The sequence below is a fragment of the Camelus bactrianus genome, chromosome 12 (assembly GCF_048773025.1).
Source record: "Camelus bactrianus isolate YW-2024 breed Bactrian camel chromosome 12, ASM4877302v1, whole genome shotgun sequence".
Lineage (NCBI taxonomy): Eukaryota > Metazoa > Chordata > Mammalia > Artiodactyla > Camelidae > Camelus > Camelus bactrianus.
In genome coordinates, this window is record NC_133550.1 from 36,895,923 (window position 1) to 36,910,627 (window position 14,705).

Here is a 14,705-nt window from a genome sequence, read left to right on the forward strand (position 1 = left end):
AGCCATAGGGAACCCATGATGTTGGGGACAGCATCTCTACGTACCCACTACAGAGAATGGGTGAAACCAGAGCATGGGTGGGTGGGAGGTGGAGGCTGGGCAGAGTTAGAGTTTCAGAAAGAAACTAGGTGGGATCCTCTGAGATGGTGATCTGGGCTTTGATTTTCTCCATGGTGGGCCTGGACTCAGAGACACAGGTCTTGTGGCAGGTCAGAGGATTTTCATAAGGCTTCTGTAAAGTGCTATAATTAAAAGGTTTTTGGAATTATCCATGGGCAATGCATTAATGCCACTCCAGCACCTTGTCCTCCTCACTCAGCTGCGATGTACTGAAACAGAATTCTGAGCCACAACAATGGGATCAACTGATTTTGTTGTTAAGTAGCTTCTAAGAGCATTTTGAAGTCTCAAAAATGCCACCGAGGAAAAGCTCTTCTAATCCCTTTCTCCCCTTTCCAGCTTCCCTCCTCTGTTGGCTGCAGAAATAGATTAACATTTGTTATACCTCCATTGTAAGCAGTCAAGCAAGCAATCGGCATTTTATCTTTGGTATTTGATTGAAGGTAGAAGGCATTTTTCATTTATATTTTTGCCTGAAGGGAAAGGGGAAGAAGATAAAAAGAAGAAAAGGCACTGCTGTGATGTACTTCTCCTGTATATAAAAGTTGTAATCTAATGTCATTCTCTAGCCCTTTTCAATTCGATGAATATTCCTCTATTATCTGACAAAACACTCAGTGCTGGGATATGGTTACCTGATAGGTAGGGGAACATTGCACTGGCAATAAAGTTGTGTCAGACAGCCTCTAAAATGGTTATAAATGTATCCTCATGCTTTACTTTTACCTTCAAGAGAATAATTTGGATTTATGCATTTGCTATTCTAGAATCCACTTTGAAAAAACAATTAAAGAGAGACTGTTATTAATTTATTCCAGGTTAAAAATGTAGATGCAAATCTTTATTAATCCAGTACTAAAGGCAATCAATAAATGCATTATGCTGAAGGATGATATTAAAATAAATAGAAATTTGTGCACAAGTAACAACCTTTCCGAGAAAACTCATGTATACTAAGTACAAATGAGTATTAGATGTGCTACAGTGTAGAAATGATGCCTTATATTTATTTAGAGCCTTAGGGGTTTTTTAGGTTATTCTTGTTTATTAATATATATAGGTAACCGATTAACTGACAACATTGTTAACCCTTGTTATTATAATACACTGGGATAGCTATTTTAACATCATTTTCACCAAGATTTGCTTAGTATTTATTGTAGAGGTCCAGTAGCTTATTCTACAAACACATATTGAGACCACAGTGAGCTACCACTATGTACTCACCAGAATGGCTCTGGAGCCATGGACACTCATATATTGCTAATGGGAGTGTAAATGCTACAACCACTTTAGAATACTGTCAGTTTCTTCATTTTGTAAAAAAATGAAATATAGTTGACTTACAATATTATTTTAGTTTTAGGTATATATAACATGGTAATTCAATGTTTGTATAGATTATATTCTATACAAAGATATATGCACCCTGATGTTCATAGAAGCATTACTTAGAATAGTCAAGATATGGAAGCAATCTAAGTGTCCATCAACAAATGAATGGATGAAGGATGGATGTGGGGTGTGTGTGTGTGTGTGTATAATATAAATATTACTCAGCCATAAAAAAGAATGGAAATTTTGCCATTTGTGACAGTCTAGATGGACATAGAGGTTATTATGCCTAGAAATAAGTCAGAGAAAGACAAATACTGTATTGTTTCATTTACATATGGAATCTAAGAAATAAAGCAAATGAACAAATATAACAAAACAGAAACAGACTCACAGATACAGAGAATAAATTAGTGGTTACCAGTGGGGTGAAGAAATGGGGGAGGGGCAAAATGGGCAAAGATGATTAAGAGGTTAAAAACTACTATGTGTAAAATGAATAAGTTGCAGGAATGTAATATACAGCACAGGGAATGTAGGCAATAATTTATAATAACTTTGTATAAAGCCTTCAATTTTATAAGTACACTCACCCACATTGCTCATTTAGAGTATTTTTTTTTTCCAATTGAGTGATCCTCTCAACCCTATTTCATAGATGGAGAAAATCTTATGTACCCTGAGGATTAAATTTCAGATCATGGGAATGAGATGGAAAATGAAAATCAAAGAAATGACTACCAAATTTTTTGAAGTATTCTTCTTCAGACAATTTATTGGAGTAAATCACGAAAAAATATTTTATTTGAATGGTTTCCATATTTCCATGTTCTGACATTAACTAGTGGCCGCGGGAGGACTTTGAAGACATTAATTAGATTTGCCTGAGGCACATTGATCTGGAGGACGCTGTGGTGTTTGACTGGGAAGGGAAACTTAGAAAGAAAATCTAGATTTCAAGGAACTTTGCCAGTCATTGCCAAGTAAGGTTTCTAAGGCAAAATGGAAGAGAAACTTCTAAAGATAAGAGAAGATTGCCATAGGTGCTGGGAGTGAGCAAAAAATTGACAACCAAGTGATTATGTATTTGGCCTCCCCCTTCTTAGGGTCAAAATAAGCAGAATTTGCAGGAATTATTCAAGAAAGACACTCACATATATTAAACATAAAATATATTTTATTATTATAAAAGCAATCAATGTTTAGAAAATTAGAAAGTACAGATTAGTCAAAAGAAAATTAAAGATTTCTAAACCCATCACTCAGAAATAATTGTACTTTTCTCTTTATATCTAAGTATCATATATATATATATATAAAATAAGAGAATAAATGATTATTGAAACTAGTGGTAGAATTTCTTTTATGAGAATAGTCTTTGTTTAGGAAAATTCGATGATAGATTTGCCAGGTATGAAAGAACATGCCCAAGGATTGGGTTTTGTCGAGAACATTACTGTGCTCAGCAATATCCAGTTTTCTCGTTCTAGATACCCTCACAGTTAGGAAAGCTAACGTGACTAACTGACCAATGGGCTGTGAATGAAGTGGCTTGCATGCGTGTGTGTGTGTGTGTCTTTGTGTGTGTGTGTGTGTGTCTGTGTGTGAGATGTGTGTCATTTCCAAAACAGAAAATGGAGTAAGATCTAATTGCACTTTCTTTTCAGTGATGTGTTGGAGCTGACATGTGTATCTCTTCCAAATTCTGTGTTCGGTCACTTTATATTGGTCATTAAAAACTGGTCATGATGGGAATATTTTTGATGCTGTTTAGCTGTTTTAATATTTATCATGATGATCATCAAAGCATGATGATATTTGTAATCATGGCATTTACCTTTTCAGAATTAATATCCTTTTACACCGTTCTCTCCTTACTCATCTTCCCTGCTTTCTTAGGATGACTTTCTATGCTTAGGATCAGAATCTAGTGAGGATTTAGGGAGGGGAAGGAGGAGAGGGTGGAAGTAGAAAAAGAAGTATAGTTTGTGTGCATATGCTATAACCATCTGGACTTGAAGAATAGCTGCTGATTTTAAAGTATATTCTCTTTTTGTTTCTCTTGGCCCTAGTAATGACTCTGTGTTGGGGTCTAGGATAAGAGCCACTCTTTGCAATGGGAAAGAACACAGAAGTATCAAAATTTATTATTTCAAGGTTGTATGTAAAGAATGGGTTTGCCTGGTGCCAAAAACTCTCAAAAGATCCCCACTGGCTCACAGTTGTAGTCTTGTCTCTGCCCCTACCTACCACACAGTCTATATGCCAGTCGTACTGAGCTGTTTGAAGTTCCCAATACGTGGTTTTTCTCTTGTGTCTTCAGCTTTGCAATATGCTTTTCCTGCCCAGAATCTCTGTCCTTTCCTTTTTCACTGCTTGTGCTTATAGTTTGAGCTTAGACTTTACTTTCTACCAAAGCTCTGCAGCCTCTGATTAAGTCAGGTGCTTCTCTCCTATGATTCTGTCATGTTTGGTGTTTATCATACAGTGTTATGATTTCTGGTCTCCTTATTTGTTTCCTTTGCACTAGACTGGGAGCTGCTGCAACGTGAAGACTATGTTTGGTTTACTCTACTCACCTTGAATGACATTTGGTGGGTTCTCAGCAAATCTAAATAAATAAACAATTTAAAAATAACTGATAAACATAAGTCTTGTGAGTCTTTGGGTTTACCATGTAAGTTCAAATCAATTAGAATACATATTGTGGGGGCCTGCTTTGGGCTTGTAACTTTACTAAATGCGCTGGAAGATATAAAAATGAATACATTTTAGGCCTTAAGTGGTCACCTTCCACTGAGGAATTTACAGTTAGTGATTCTGGTGATATTCCAGTCTTCTGAACTATTGAACAATTGCAGGAGAGGAAGTGGCAAACATTTGGAGGGTTTGTAATTTTTTTGTAGATTCTAGAAACTAAATAAATAACACAGAAGTATCAAAAACTTAAAATCTAAAGTTGCAGGTAAAGGAAGATTTGACCATTTAAAATATAATCATACAGGTCTAAGATTACTAACATAGATAATTATGGTATTTGTCCTTGTGAAGATATCTAAGCTTCTAAATGGTCATAAAATTACAGTATAACTTTCCCAGCAAAATTTGTTATTTGTTCCTGTTTCATGTTAGTTTTCTGTGTTTGCAGAATTCAATAGAAGCTGTCTTATGTGTTTTCCTCCTTATTAAACAATTTTCTAAAATCCATAATTCAGCGAGACAGTAAGTAGTTGCATTTATTTCTATACAATTAAGCTCTGCAGAGCTGACTGTGAATTCAGCGGGGCATTCTTGTGCTAGCCAGTTTTTGTTATCAGCCACACAACATGAAAGAAGATTGCATTTTTCAGCTAATGGAAGAAACTGAAGGAGAATAAAGACTAAGTATTTTAAGACACTGATTTGAACTGCAGACTTGAGAGCCAAAGGTGAAGAACAGTGCAAGTTCTGTAATAGATGCATCAGTTACTTATTTGGGACCAAAGGATCTTGTTTTCCTTTTACACTGTACGAAATTACCCTATTTCTATTTATCTACTGAACCCACACATTCAAATCCTAAAGAAAGTTCCTTTCCTCATCAAACTCTATTCTTCTATCTCCCCATCTCTCCAATTTTAAGTACAATAAGGGCAAAAGTTTGAACTTTAATTTCAGCCTTTCCAAAATATGTCATTAGGAAGCACTTTTGTTTCACAAGAGCTCTTAGGATAAGAAATAACTTTCTATTTCAGAAGGGTCTTCCAACTGCAGTATCCAAAGACATTTAGTTCAAAATGTATGATTTTGATCTGAAGCAGAGATGAAACAAATCACAGATGCACTATGATTTTCTGTGCTGTTTTTATATGTTTTGACTTTTTTTTTTTAATGTTAGTCTCTAAATGAATTTACTAACATAGGGCAGTGAAGAACATCTTACAGGTAATTTTATTAAATTTGTTTTTTTTTTGCTCCTATGACTTTTTGATCCAAAATGCTTTTCATTTGGCAATAAGTATAGACTATAACAATTGGAGAAGCCTAAGCATAGCAAAACTCTTCCAGCAAAATCTACTTTTTTCCACTTTCATGCTTTGGAAGAAATTGATGCAGGTCAAATCCCATTAAAGTAACGGAGATTTGAGTTGTGATGCTATTTGTCAAAACAGAATTTGACATATCTCTCTAACCAATCTGGTATCAATGGAATTATTCCCTTTTGACCCAACTGATAGGAGGATTAGTTCCAAATGCTTTTCAGCATATTGGGTGTTTTTCCCTGAGCTAACTGTACTCTTCAGAAGTTTTCCTTTAATCGCCTTCAAAAATCTCATTTTCAAATTACAAAGCAAATTCACGTACATAAGGACCATGAGAAATACTCCAAGAAGCAGCATCAGTTAAACTTATTTTCTACATTTCTGCTTGGTGTAAGCTGAAACACTGATGATATGGAATAAATGACCACTATAACTTGACTTTTAATGACAGCTCCATCACTATTCATACTTACTTAAGGGGAAACTAGTTATAATGTTTCAGTGCATTAAGTTCTCAAATTTAATTTTTGAGAGGTGGCTTGATGTAGTGGAGTTAGCTAGAGCTGGGTTCAAATTTTAGTCCCAACACTGGATATGTTACCTTGGGCAACTTAATTAACTCTCTGAGCCTTGTTTTTTATTTTTTGTTTTGCTTTGTTTTTTTCATTAGGAGAATGGGTTAAATAAAACCCACATCACAGCGTTGTCATGAAATTAATTTTAATTATCTATGGAAAGTACCCAGCCTTGTAGCTGGCACATGGTAAGTGATCAGTAGTTAGAGTTTCCCCTCTTAACTGCCCACCTCACTCTTCCCTTTCCTTACCCTTCCTGGTTGAGCTGGAACCCTAGATGTTTTCCAAAGTGTAGAGTGAGGATACTGAGATTTAAAGGACTGTCAAAGGCTTCCCTGCCCTCAGTACCTGCCTGGAATAGTCTCTGAATTTCCTGATTTTAGAAATTAATTTTTGAGAGGAGAGTAAAAGCCTTAGTCCTCTGCTCAAATATGGAAGAAGGTTAAAATGTTAGCTGGCACGCATAAATGGAAACATTCACCATATGTCTACACTCCCAGTTTTGTCCTCGTCAGAGTATTAATAGAAATCCTTTTCACCCTCAAAAGTGTCCTGATTTGGCTGATACATTATGTGGTCACCCAAGTTCCATGACAAGAAGTTCTTTTCCTTTTCACTGCTGTATCTACAGTGTTTAGCATATAGCCTGGTACATGGTTGATGCACAATATATATTTGTTGTACAAATGATGTTATATCTGTTTTCTTAATACTTAATGCAATAGTCTTGATTATAAAAGTGGGACATATTCCTCATGAAAAATTTGGAAACTTTTGAAAAGGAAAAGAAGAAAATTTAAAAAAAATGTAATTATTAATCTCACAAGATCAATTGCTTTATCACATAATTAATTGTTTCTTGGAAAACAGGGGTACAAGGATATTTGTAGCAAGGAAGGGTTAGTATATAAAACATGCTTGCCACAGTGTCTGCCTTGCTCAGAGCTCCTTCCAAATGGGCAGGCCTAGATTGCTGTGTTGTATATTGTGAGGCTCTACCCTACTGGCTGGGGCTGGCTGTAGAAGGGGTGGGCTTTGTTCCAAGAATAGTTAAACCAGAGGCTGGCTGGACCATGACCTGGTACAAAAGAGTGAGCAGGGCTCATATTCCCTCTTTTGAAGTTGAGCTAGAAAATACAGTTAGCAGTGGTCTCTGAAGCAGAAGGAATCTATAAAGAGAAGCTATGAGGTAATGTAGGGCCACGAAGGGTCCCAGCAGGCTGAAGTTATGAAGAAGCAAAAGCTATGAAGGAGCAGAATCTTTGAAGGAGAGGAAAGTTACATAGAATGGAGGGAAAGAATAAACCAGTCAGTATAGAGAGGAGAAGGGAGCAGGGCACAGAGAGGGACAGAGGCGCCATCAGAGAGAGACTGAAGGCTCTGAGAGAATCAGACAGACAGGAGCTGACCCCTAGTCTGTCTTGGTTCTCAGAAGTTTCTCTGGTTCTGGACAAGTCCATAGGTATCTTTACGGTAATACACTCTTTCTTAGGGTGGCCTGAGTAAGTCTGTTCTTTGTTTTGCAAGGCAAAGAATCAGTTTGGAGCAAGTGACCCATTACAACAATGGGGTGTATGCAGAATGTGGGGTGCTTTGCAGGATCAAGGTTTTCAATTAGCTTATGATGATGCAGGGGATATCAGAGAACCTGACTGAAGGATTACGTCTCGACTTCTTAGGAACTACTGTCAGATAGCTACTTTCTTTTATTTCTTTTTCCTTCTGGGATCACATGATCTCTCATCTTTGCTACCTTTGTTCTTTTCCACAAAGGAAACCTTTGTTGGTTTCCTTCAGAGGCTTTCCTGAGACTCTGGCTTGCAAGTGACTTGGGGTTATTGTGGCACTGATTCTGGCCCCAACTGTCTATGATGCTGGAGATCTAGTGCCCAGCACTATCTGACAAGCTGCAATCAGTGTTTCTTTTATTTTAAATTCTCGAGAGAGAATCAGATGGTCACTATGCAGATAATAGTTTGACTGCGTTTGAGTCAGATATTCCTCTGATCCAGTGAGCTGTGGCAAAGGTGTGTGAGGCTACATAGCTGCCTGCACCATCAACTGGGGCCATGGGTGTTGATTTTCTGATGAGCTGAGAAGGGGCAAGGCAAACTGAGCAACATACATGCTGCATTTTGGTTCAGCCCTGACATTACCTTGGAACTTTATTCCTAGTGCAAGCTTACTGTTGGACTGTTTGGCAAGTTTCAGACTCCAGCGATCATTACTCTTAGTTTCTAGGGATATGTCCTCATTCCTACCTTTGCCTTGGTTCACCTCCTAAGAGATGCTTTTTCTGTCTATCCCTGGAACTGTCCACAGTCCCAGTTCTGACAATTTGTCTTATTCCTTATTCAGCCCTTGAACCCACACCTCTGGTAGCCAATCTTTGCCTTTACTCATATCTTACAGTGCTATAAATGCCCCCTCTGTCAGTGCAGAGAGATGGTTGTACTCCATATAGGCTAGAATGAAGAAATAGCTGAAAAAAATGACACAATTTTGAATACTGACAGATTCAGCACTACTTGCCTGAGGGCGCCAATCGTGTAAATTCTTCCTGCAGCAGTGTGACAATCTCTTAGCAACTCTGAGCTCCTCTGGTTTCAGTTTAACAGCAACAGGGCAGCAGACCACAGGGGAACTCATTTCATCCCATGGAATGTGTTCACTAAAGCTGTCTTGGCTTAGCTGTCTGTCTGAATCAGCATATCCTGATGAAGGGTGATTTGGCCTTCTTTCCAAAAGGTCTCAGTGGGAGTGACAAGAGAGATGTGAGGATGTGCAGCCTTTGGGAACTACCGACATGACCAGCTGAGACTCTGGGCTATACTCTGTCCACAGAGGCCCATGTCATTTTGTTGTAACTGCTCCTTCCAGGTCCAGCATCTTGTTTATTCCTTCTTGGGGAGAGAGAACTTCATGTTCCTCCCCTCTGTGATGCCTTTGCATTTGCATTTATGCCATTTTTATCTGACACCACAGATTCCTTGGCTGTCGTCCCCTCACGACTGTGTGGCCAGAATAGATGATATCTGAGAAGTTGAAAGCTCCATGGAGCCATCTCCATGAAGAAGGAAAAAAATTCAGATCAAAAACAAAAGGCTTATCTTTCTTGCAGTGAATGCGGATCCTATTTTTTTTTTTTTAGAGAACAAAGAGGAAGCTTTGGACTGGGAAGTGAGGGGAAGACGTAGGGTAGGTGTATGCATGTGTGTTTTTCATGGCTCTGTCCCAGGTGGCTGCACACTTGGTCTTTAGCACAAATTGTTGACTTCCATACTTTCCCATTCCTCAAGTAGTGTTAGAAGATAATTAGCAACAGCAGGAATTCTATAATGCTTTTTTTGCCTCCAGAACTTTGTAGTTGAGCCACTGCATGGAAGTAGGTTGGGCACTTTCTGAAATTGTATAACTCTTTCAGACAACTGAGGGACCATTTAGTAAATTAGTGTCCTTGGAATGGTACCCACAGAAGTTATTGACTAGGGTGAAATGTACCAGAATGTACCCTGGTGACCTGAAAGAGCTAATGAGTGCTTAAAGGATTCTTAGAGAGTTTCCTAAGTGAAAAACAAATATGGCTCCCCAAATATCAATTCTACAGTATGTTTTTTGTAGGGGAAGAGGTAGCCAGGGTTCTTGGCTACACAAGGGGACTTCTGATCCTGGAGCATTGCAACAGCAATGATGATCCTAATGACAGTGTTCTGAGAAGTGTTTCCTCCTACAGAGCCCAGTGAAGAATAATTGGAATCACCTATGTAGTCAAACAAAAGGAGGCCCAGTCAGCAAAAGCTAAACCAGAGTCTTGGTGAGGTAGGGTAGACACCAATATAAAGATTGTCTTTTTTTTTTTTTTTAATAGGTGATCTCTATAAACCACCATTTGGAGAACTAAGGGAAGGATTTCAATTTCTAGGTTTTTGCAAAAGTAACTAGAAAATCATTAGCAAGCTATGACAATTGTGTTTTTCAATTTCTCAGTTTATTGAAGAAATCAAGTATTTATCTGGACAAGAGAGTGCTATATACTTAGCCAGTATCCACTCTCTCCTTTTTTTTTTGGATATACAGCCCCGATTTTATTAGAGCAGCACCATGCTTCGCTGAAATATGCTAGATTTCACAGCCTGCCTGGAAAATGGGAGGGGTATGTGACTCAGTTCTAGTCAGTGAGATGTAAGGGGAAGTTATTGGATGGGTATTCTGGTAAAGCACCTTACAAAGGGGGCAATGGCTCATGTGTTATGCTTCCTTTGTTCCTGTCTTCCTACTCGGAATGAAGAAATGCTGGCTGGAGTTCCAGTGGCCACTTTGTGAATATGAGGCAAGCTTGAGGAAGGAAGTCACAAGCCAGAGAAGATAGAAGGCAGAGAAGAAAGAGAGAAGGTCTATAATTAGGTTGTGGAGCTGTATCACTCCTAATTTTTTAAAGGCCCTGCTTTTCAGGTCTATGCTACTCATACTTGAACACATTTTCTAACTGATACAACATAACAAGGCTGGGATCCTACATCTTTTACTCTAAATAGAAGTTATTCTGTTCGCACAACAGGAACATCAATAGGGAATAAGATTCTAAAACCCAGCCAGCCCATCCATATGGATGGTCACCATATGGCCTTTCCTTGCTGCCAAAGCCAGTCTAACTAAGAGACACAGGGAAGAAGTGGCAAGTGCAAAGTCATTCTAATGACATGCTAGAATGTATGAAATGGAGACAACTTGATAACCTTGAGGTACCATAGAAGTTGATTCTGAAGTATTAGAAAGAAAAAATACTTTATAGTGCATATCAACCAACATGAAGAGTGCAACTTTCACACCTTCGAGGCATTATACTGGTCTCCCACTTTAATTATTGCCTGCATTATTCATCAAATCCATTGTCTAGTGGGATCACTTTGGGTAAGTTATGTCCATTTTTATTCTTAATATATGTTGGTTTTACGTATACATACTCAGAGATGCAGGAGAGCTGAGTATGTTCTTTCTGCATTTCCAATCTCCCAACATAATACTACCTACCTCCTCAGAGTGTATGCCTCCTCATTTGCTTCCATATTCTGCTTCTGGAAGCTTCCACCATGCATAATAATGTCCTCTATTTATTGGCTATACAAGGCATTTCACTCTATGAGTTACTCTGCCCTTCTGAAAATTCTTTTTTCTTTTTTTTTAAAAAAATTCTAGTGGGGAGTTAGAACAATAAACATGATAAGTAAATTATGTGCTATAAGTGAGTTATACATAACAAATAAGAAGGTAGTGGAGCAGGATAAGAGACAGCAGGCACATAGTGGAGACAAGCGGGGGACAAGGTGTCAGTATATGGTGGTCACAGAAGGCCTCCCTGACAAGGTGGCCCTTGAGCAAAAATTTGAAGTAGGTGACGGTATGAGCCATGTGGATATCTGCTGAGAGGAGAACATTCATGGCCAAAGGAATAGCTTGTGAAAAGGCCCTGGGGTGGGAGAATGTTTTTCATGTTTGAGAAACAGTGAGGAGGTAGGAGTCGAGTCAGGTGGTGGGAATAGTAATTGGAAGTGAGGTCTGAGAGGGTGTAGGGGGCCAGACATATAGTATAGAAGGCTTTGGTTTTTAGTTTGAGGGAAATAGGGGGCCATTTGAACTGAGAAGTGTTGTGATCTGACTTTCAAAGGATACCCTGGCTGCTGTGTTGAGACTAGACTGAAGGGAGGTAAAAAATGCAGGGAGTTCAGTTAGGAAGCTTCTGCACTGTGTTCTTCAGCTTCATAGATTTTAGAGAATATCATCAGAAGAGGAACTTCTGCTCTTCTTGTCTTTCTAATCATTTTCAATTAAAGAGGATAAGTAATGGAAAGGTAAGGGTAGTAGCAGGCAATGGATTCAACACTGGCAAGTGGACTGTGGAGTGAATATCAGCTGTTTCCCCATCTTCTTCCCCTTCCTGGGGGAATGTGCAGGCAGAGACAGGCTCTACTGGGAAGGACATCTTCAGAAATCCTATAGGGGAAGCTTCCTAGGACCAAAGTTTGAGAATTTATTTTTCTCTAATTTTATTAATTCAGCAAATGTTTGTGCTGTCATTGTATAGCTTAAATTAGTAGGGGAAACAGACAATAATTATTAAGTATCGTAAATATGCAAATTATATGTGTTAGATTTTGAAAAGAATGACAGAAAAATGTAGGACAAGGTGAGTGGGAGTTCCAGGGGCAAGATGGGCCTGGTGGTGGTGGTGGTGGTGGTGGTGGGGGACAGGTTGCAGTATTAATGGAGTGATCAAGGTAGGGTTCATTGAGAAGGTATTTGGGTTTGGTGGCTGACAAGCCTTGACAATTCCATAACATCATTAACTAGAGACATTGTGCCATCAGTGTCTTCCTTCTATCAAGTTTTCCTTTTATACCATACCTCCCACTGGTAAAGAAGATAAGTCAGCTGACATCAGTTCCTTCTCTCCTCCTGAGCTAAGAGGGCTGCTGATGCTCTGCTCTTATGTTCTTCACTATCAGCATCTCAATCCTGTTGACTCCTTTGACCCTAGAAGGGAAATCAAGTTTGGCTCCTTCTCACAAAATGTGAGCAACTCCTGTTCCAGCCAGATTGGTTTTCTGGGAAAACTGCTGCTTCTTGCCATTTATTTATATTATTTCTGTGTCATTGAAGGGACCTCTGAGATTGGGTTTGCATTGGCTGGTTCTATACGTTAGGATGGTAAAAAATGATATATAGGTAGTGAAACCATTCACTGATTAATTTGTCCTTCTCACTTTCCCTTCTATTCATACATTCCTGATAATGAAGCAATTGATCACACTGTCAAAAGTTCTTTAAATTTGGTCTTAAGATGATGGAGAAAAGGAAATCTGCAGTGTTATGGTTGAATCAGCTGTGTAATGGCCATTACTTTATAATTAGTCATTTTTTGCCTAAATGGAGTGATTTAATAATTTTGAACAGATGTTGTGGCTAAAGCATTAACTCTACATAATATTTACAATAATAGTCTAATTTAGACATCATCTGAAAGTCTAATTCAGAACTTTTTCCCCTCTCATTTGACTATTTTATTTTTTTCCTTTTTTAAATCAAAGTATAGTCAGTTAAAATGTGTCAGTGTCTGGTGTACAGCATAATGTCCCAGTCATACATATACATAGACTTACCATGTGATCCAGCAATCCCACTCCTGGGCATATATCCAGAGAGAACTCAAATTTGAAAAGATGCATGCACCTTAATGTTCATAGATACGATAATCAAGACATGGAAACAACTTAAATGTCCATCAACAGAGGACTGAATAATTCAGAACTTTCTGAAGTGTGCTCCATGAAACAAGAGCCCACTGTTGATGGCTTCAAAAAATAAAAAGGGATTCAGAGGTCAAATAAATTTGGAAAGTGTAGCCCCAAGCTTCACTTGTCTGTTGGAGATTCTTGATATACATTGGTCTTTTAATAGCTGTGAGAACTTTTCAATAAACAAACATTTTATTTTTGTTTAACTCAAGTGTTTCTCAAACTCATTTGATTATAGAATCTATTTGTCATATAGCCATCAGTTAAATCATACAGAACTACCAATTTACAGGATGCACTCTGGGGGGAGAGCTGATATGGCTGATGTTAAATTTGTTAAAAGAATGAACAGAATTGCTTGTTAATGGGATTCAAACAATGTTTATTGAATGAATGGGCTTGAGCGTGTCACATTTGAACTTATTTTAATTACTGATCTTTACTGTGATTACAGTGCTAAATGTTTTTATATATTCTTCTGAATCCAAACATTAGGAAGCCCTCTTAGGTTCACGTGGATTTAACTTTGGGCACATAGTCATAAAAAAAAATGGGTATCTCAGTGGTCCCCAAATGTACAAAGCTACTTAGGCAAAGCATTATTGACAGTTAAGCAAACCAAGGATATGGCTTCATGTGGCTTCTAATGTAATCTTGTTCTAATAATCACATCAAATAACTGCTGTGATAAAATTTACTTCCTTGAATAAAAGCAAAAAAGGTTAGACTCAAATACTGACAATTTGTTCTACAATTTGGAAGTTTCTTAATACTGTCCCCAACACCAAAACATTTTTAAGACTTAAAATGAAACTATTAGCTTTCTAAAACCTCTCAAGATTTTTGAAGTACAAATCATAAGCATGCCTGAGGTGGCCATTGATTTTGGTAGTGTTAAATTGTCAAAGTTAGTTTAAACTTCACTTTTTTAGCCTCTGCCTCTTAAGCATATTCTCCATCCCTTATGCAGAATGAAACTGAAATGTAAGCTTCTTTTGGTTAAATGCCCTTTGAAGACTTCAATGGAAAGTTTCTTTTCATAAATGATCATGTTTTTTAAGGCTCTCTGTTACAGTGGACAACTTCCTTGTTGAGTAGGAAGTCAGAAGACAATTTAATTTAAGAAGCTAGAACACTCCCTTACACCATATACAAAAATCAACTCAAAATGGATTAAAGACTTAAACATAAGACAAGATACAATAAACCTCTTAGAGGAAAACATAGGCAAAACATTATCTGACATACATTTCAAAAATTTTCTCCTAGAAGAAATAAAAGCAAGAATAAACAAATGGGACCTAATGAAACTTACAAGCTTCTGCACAGCAAAGGAAACCAGAAATAAAACAAGAAGAAAA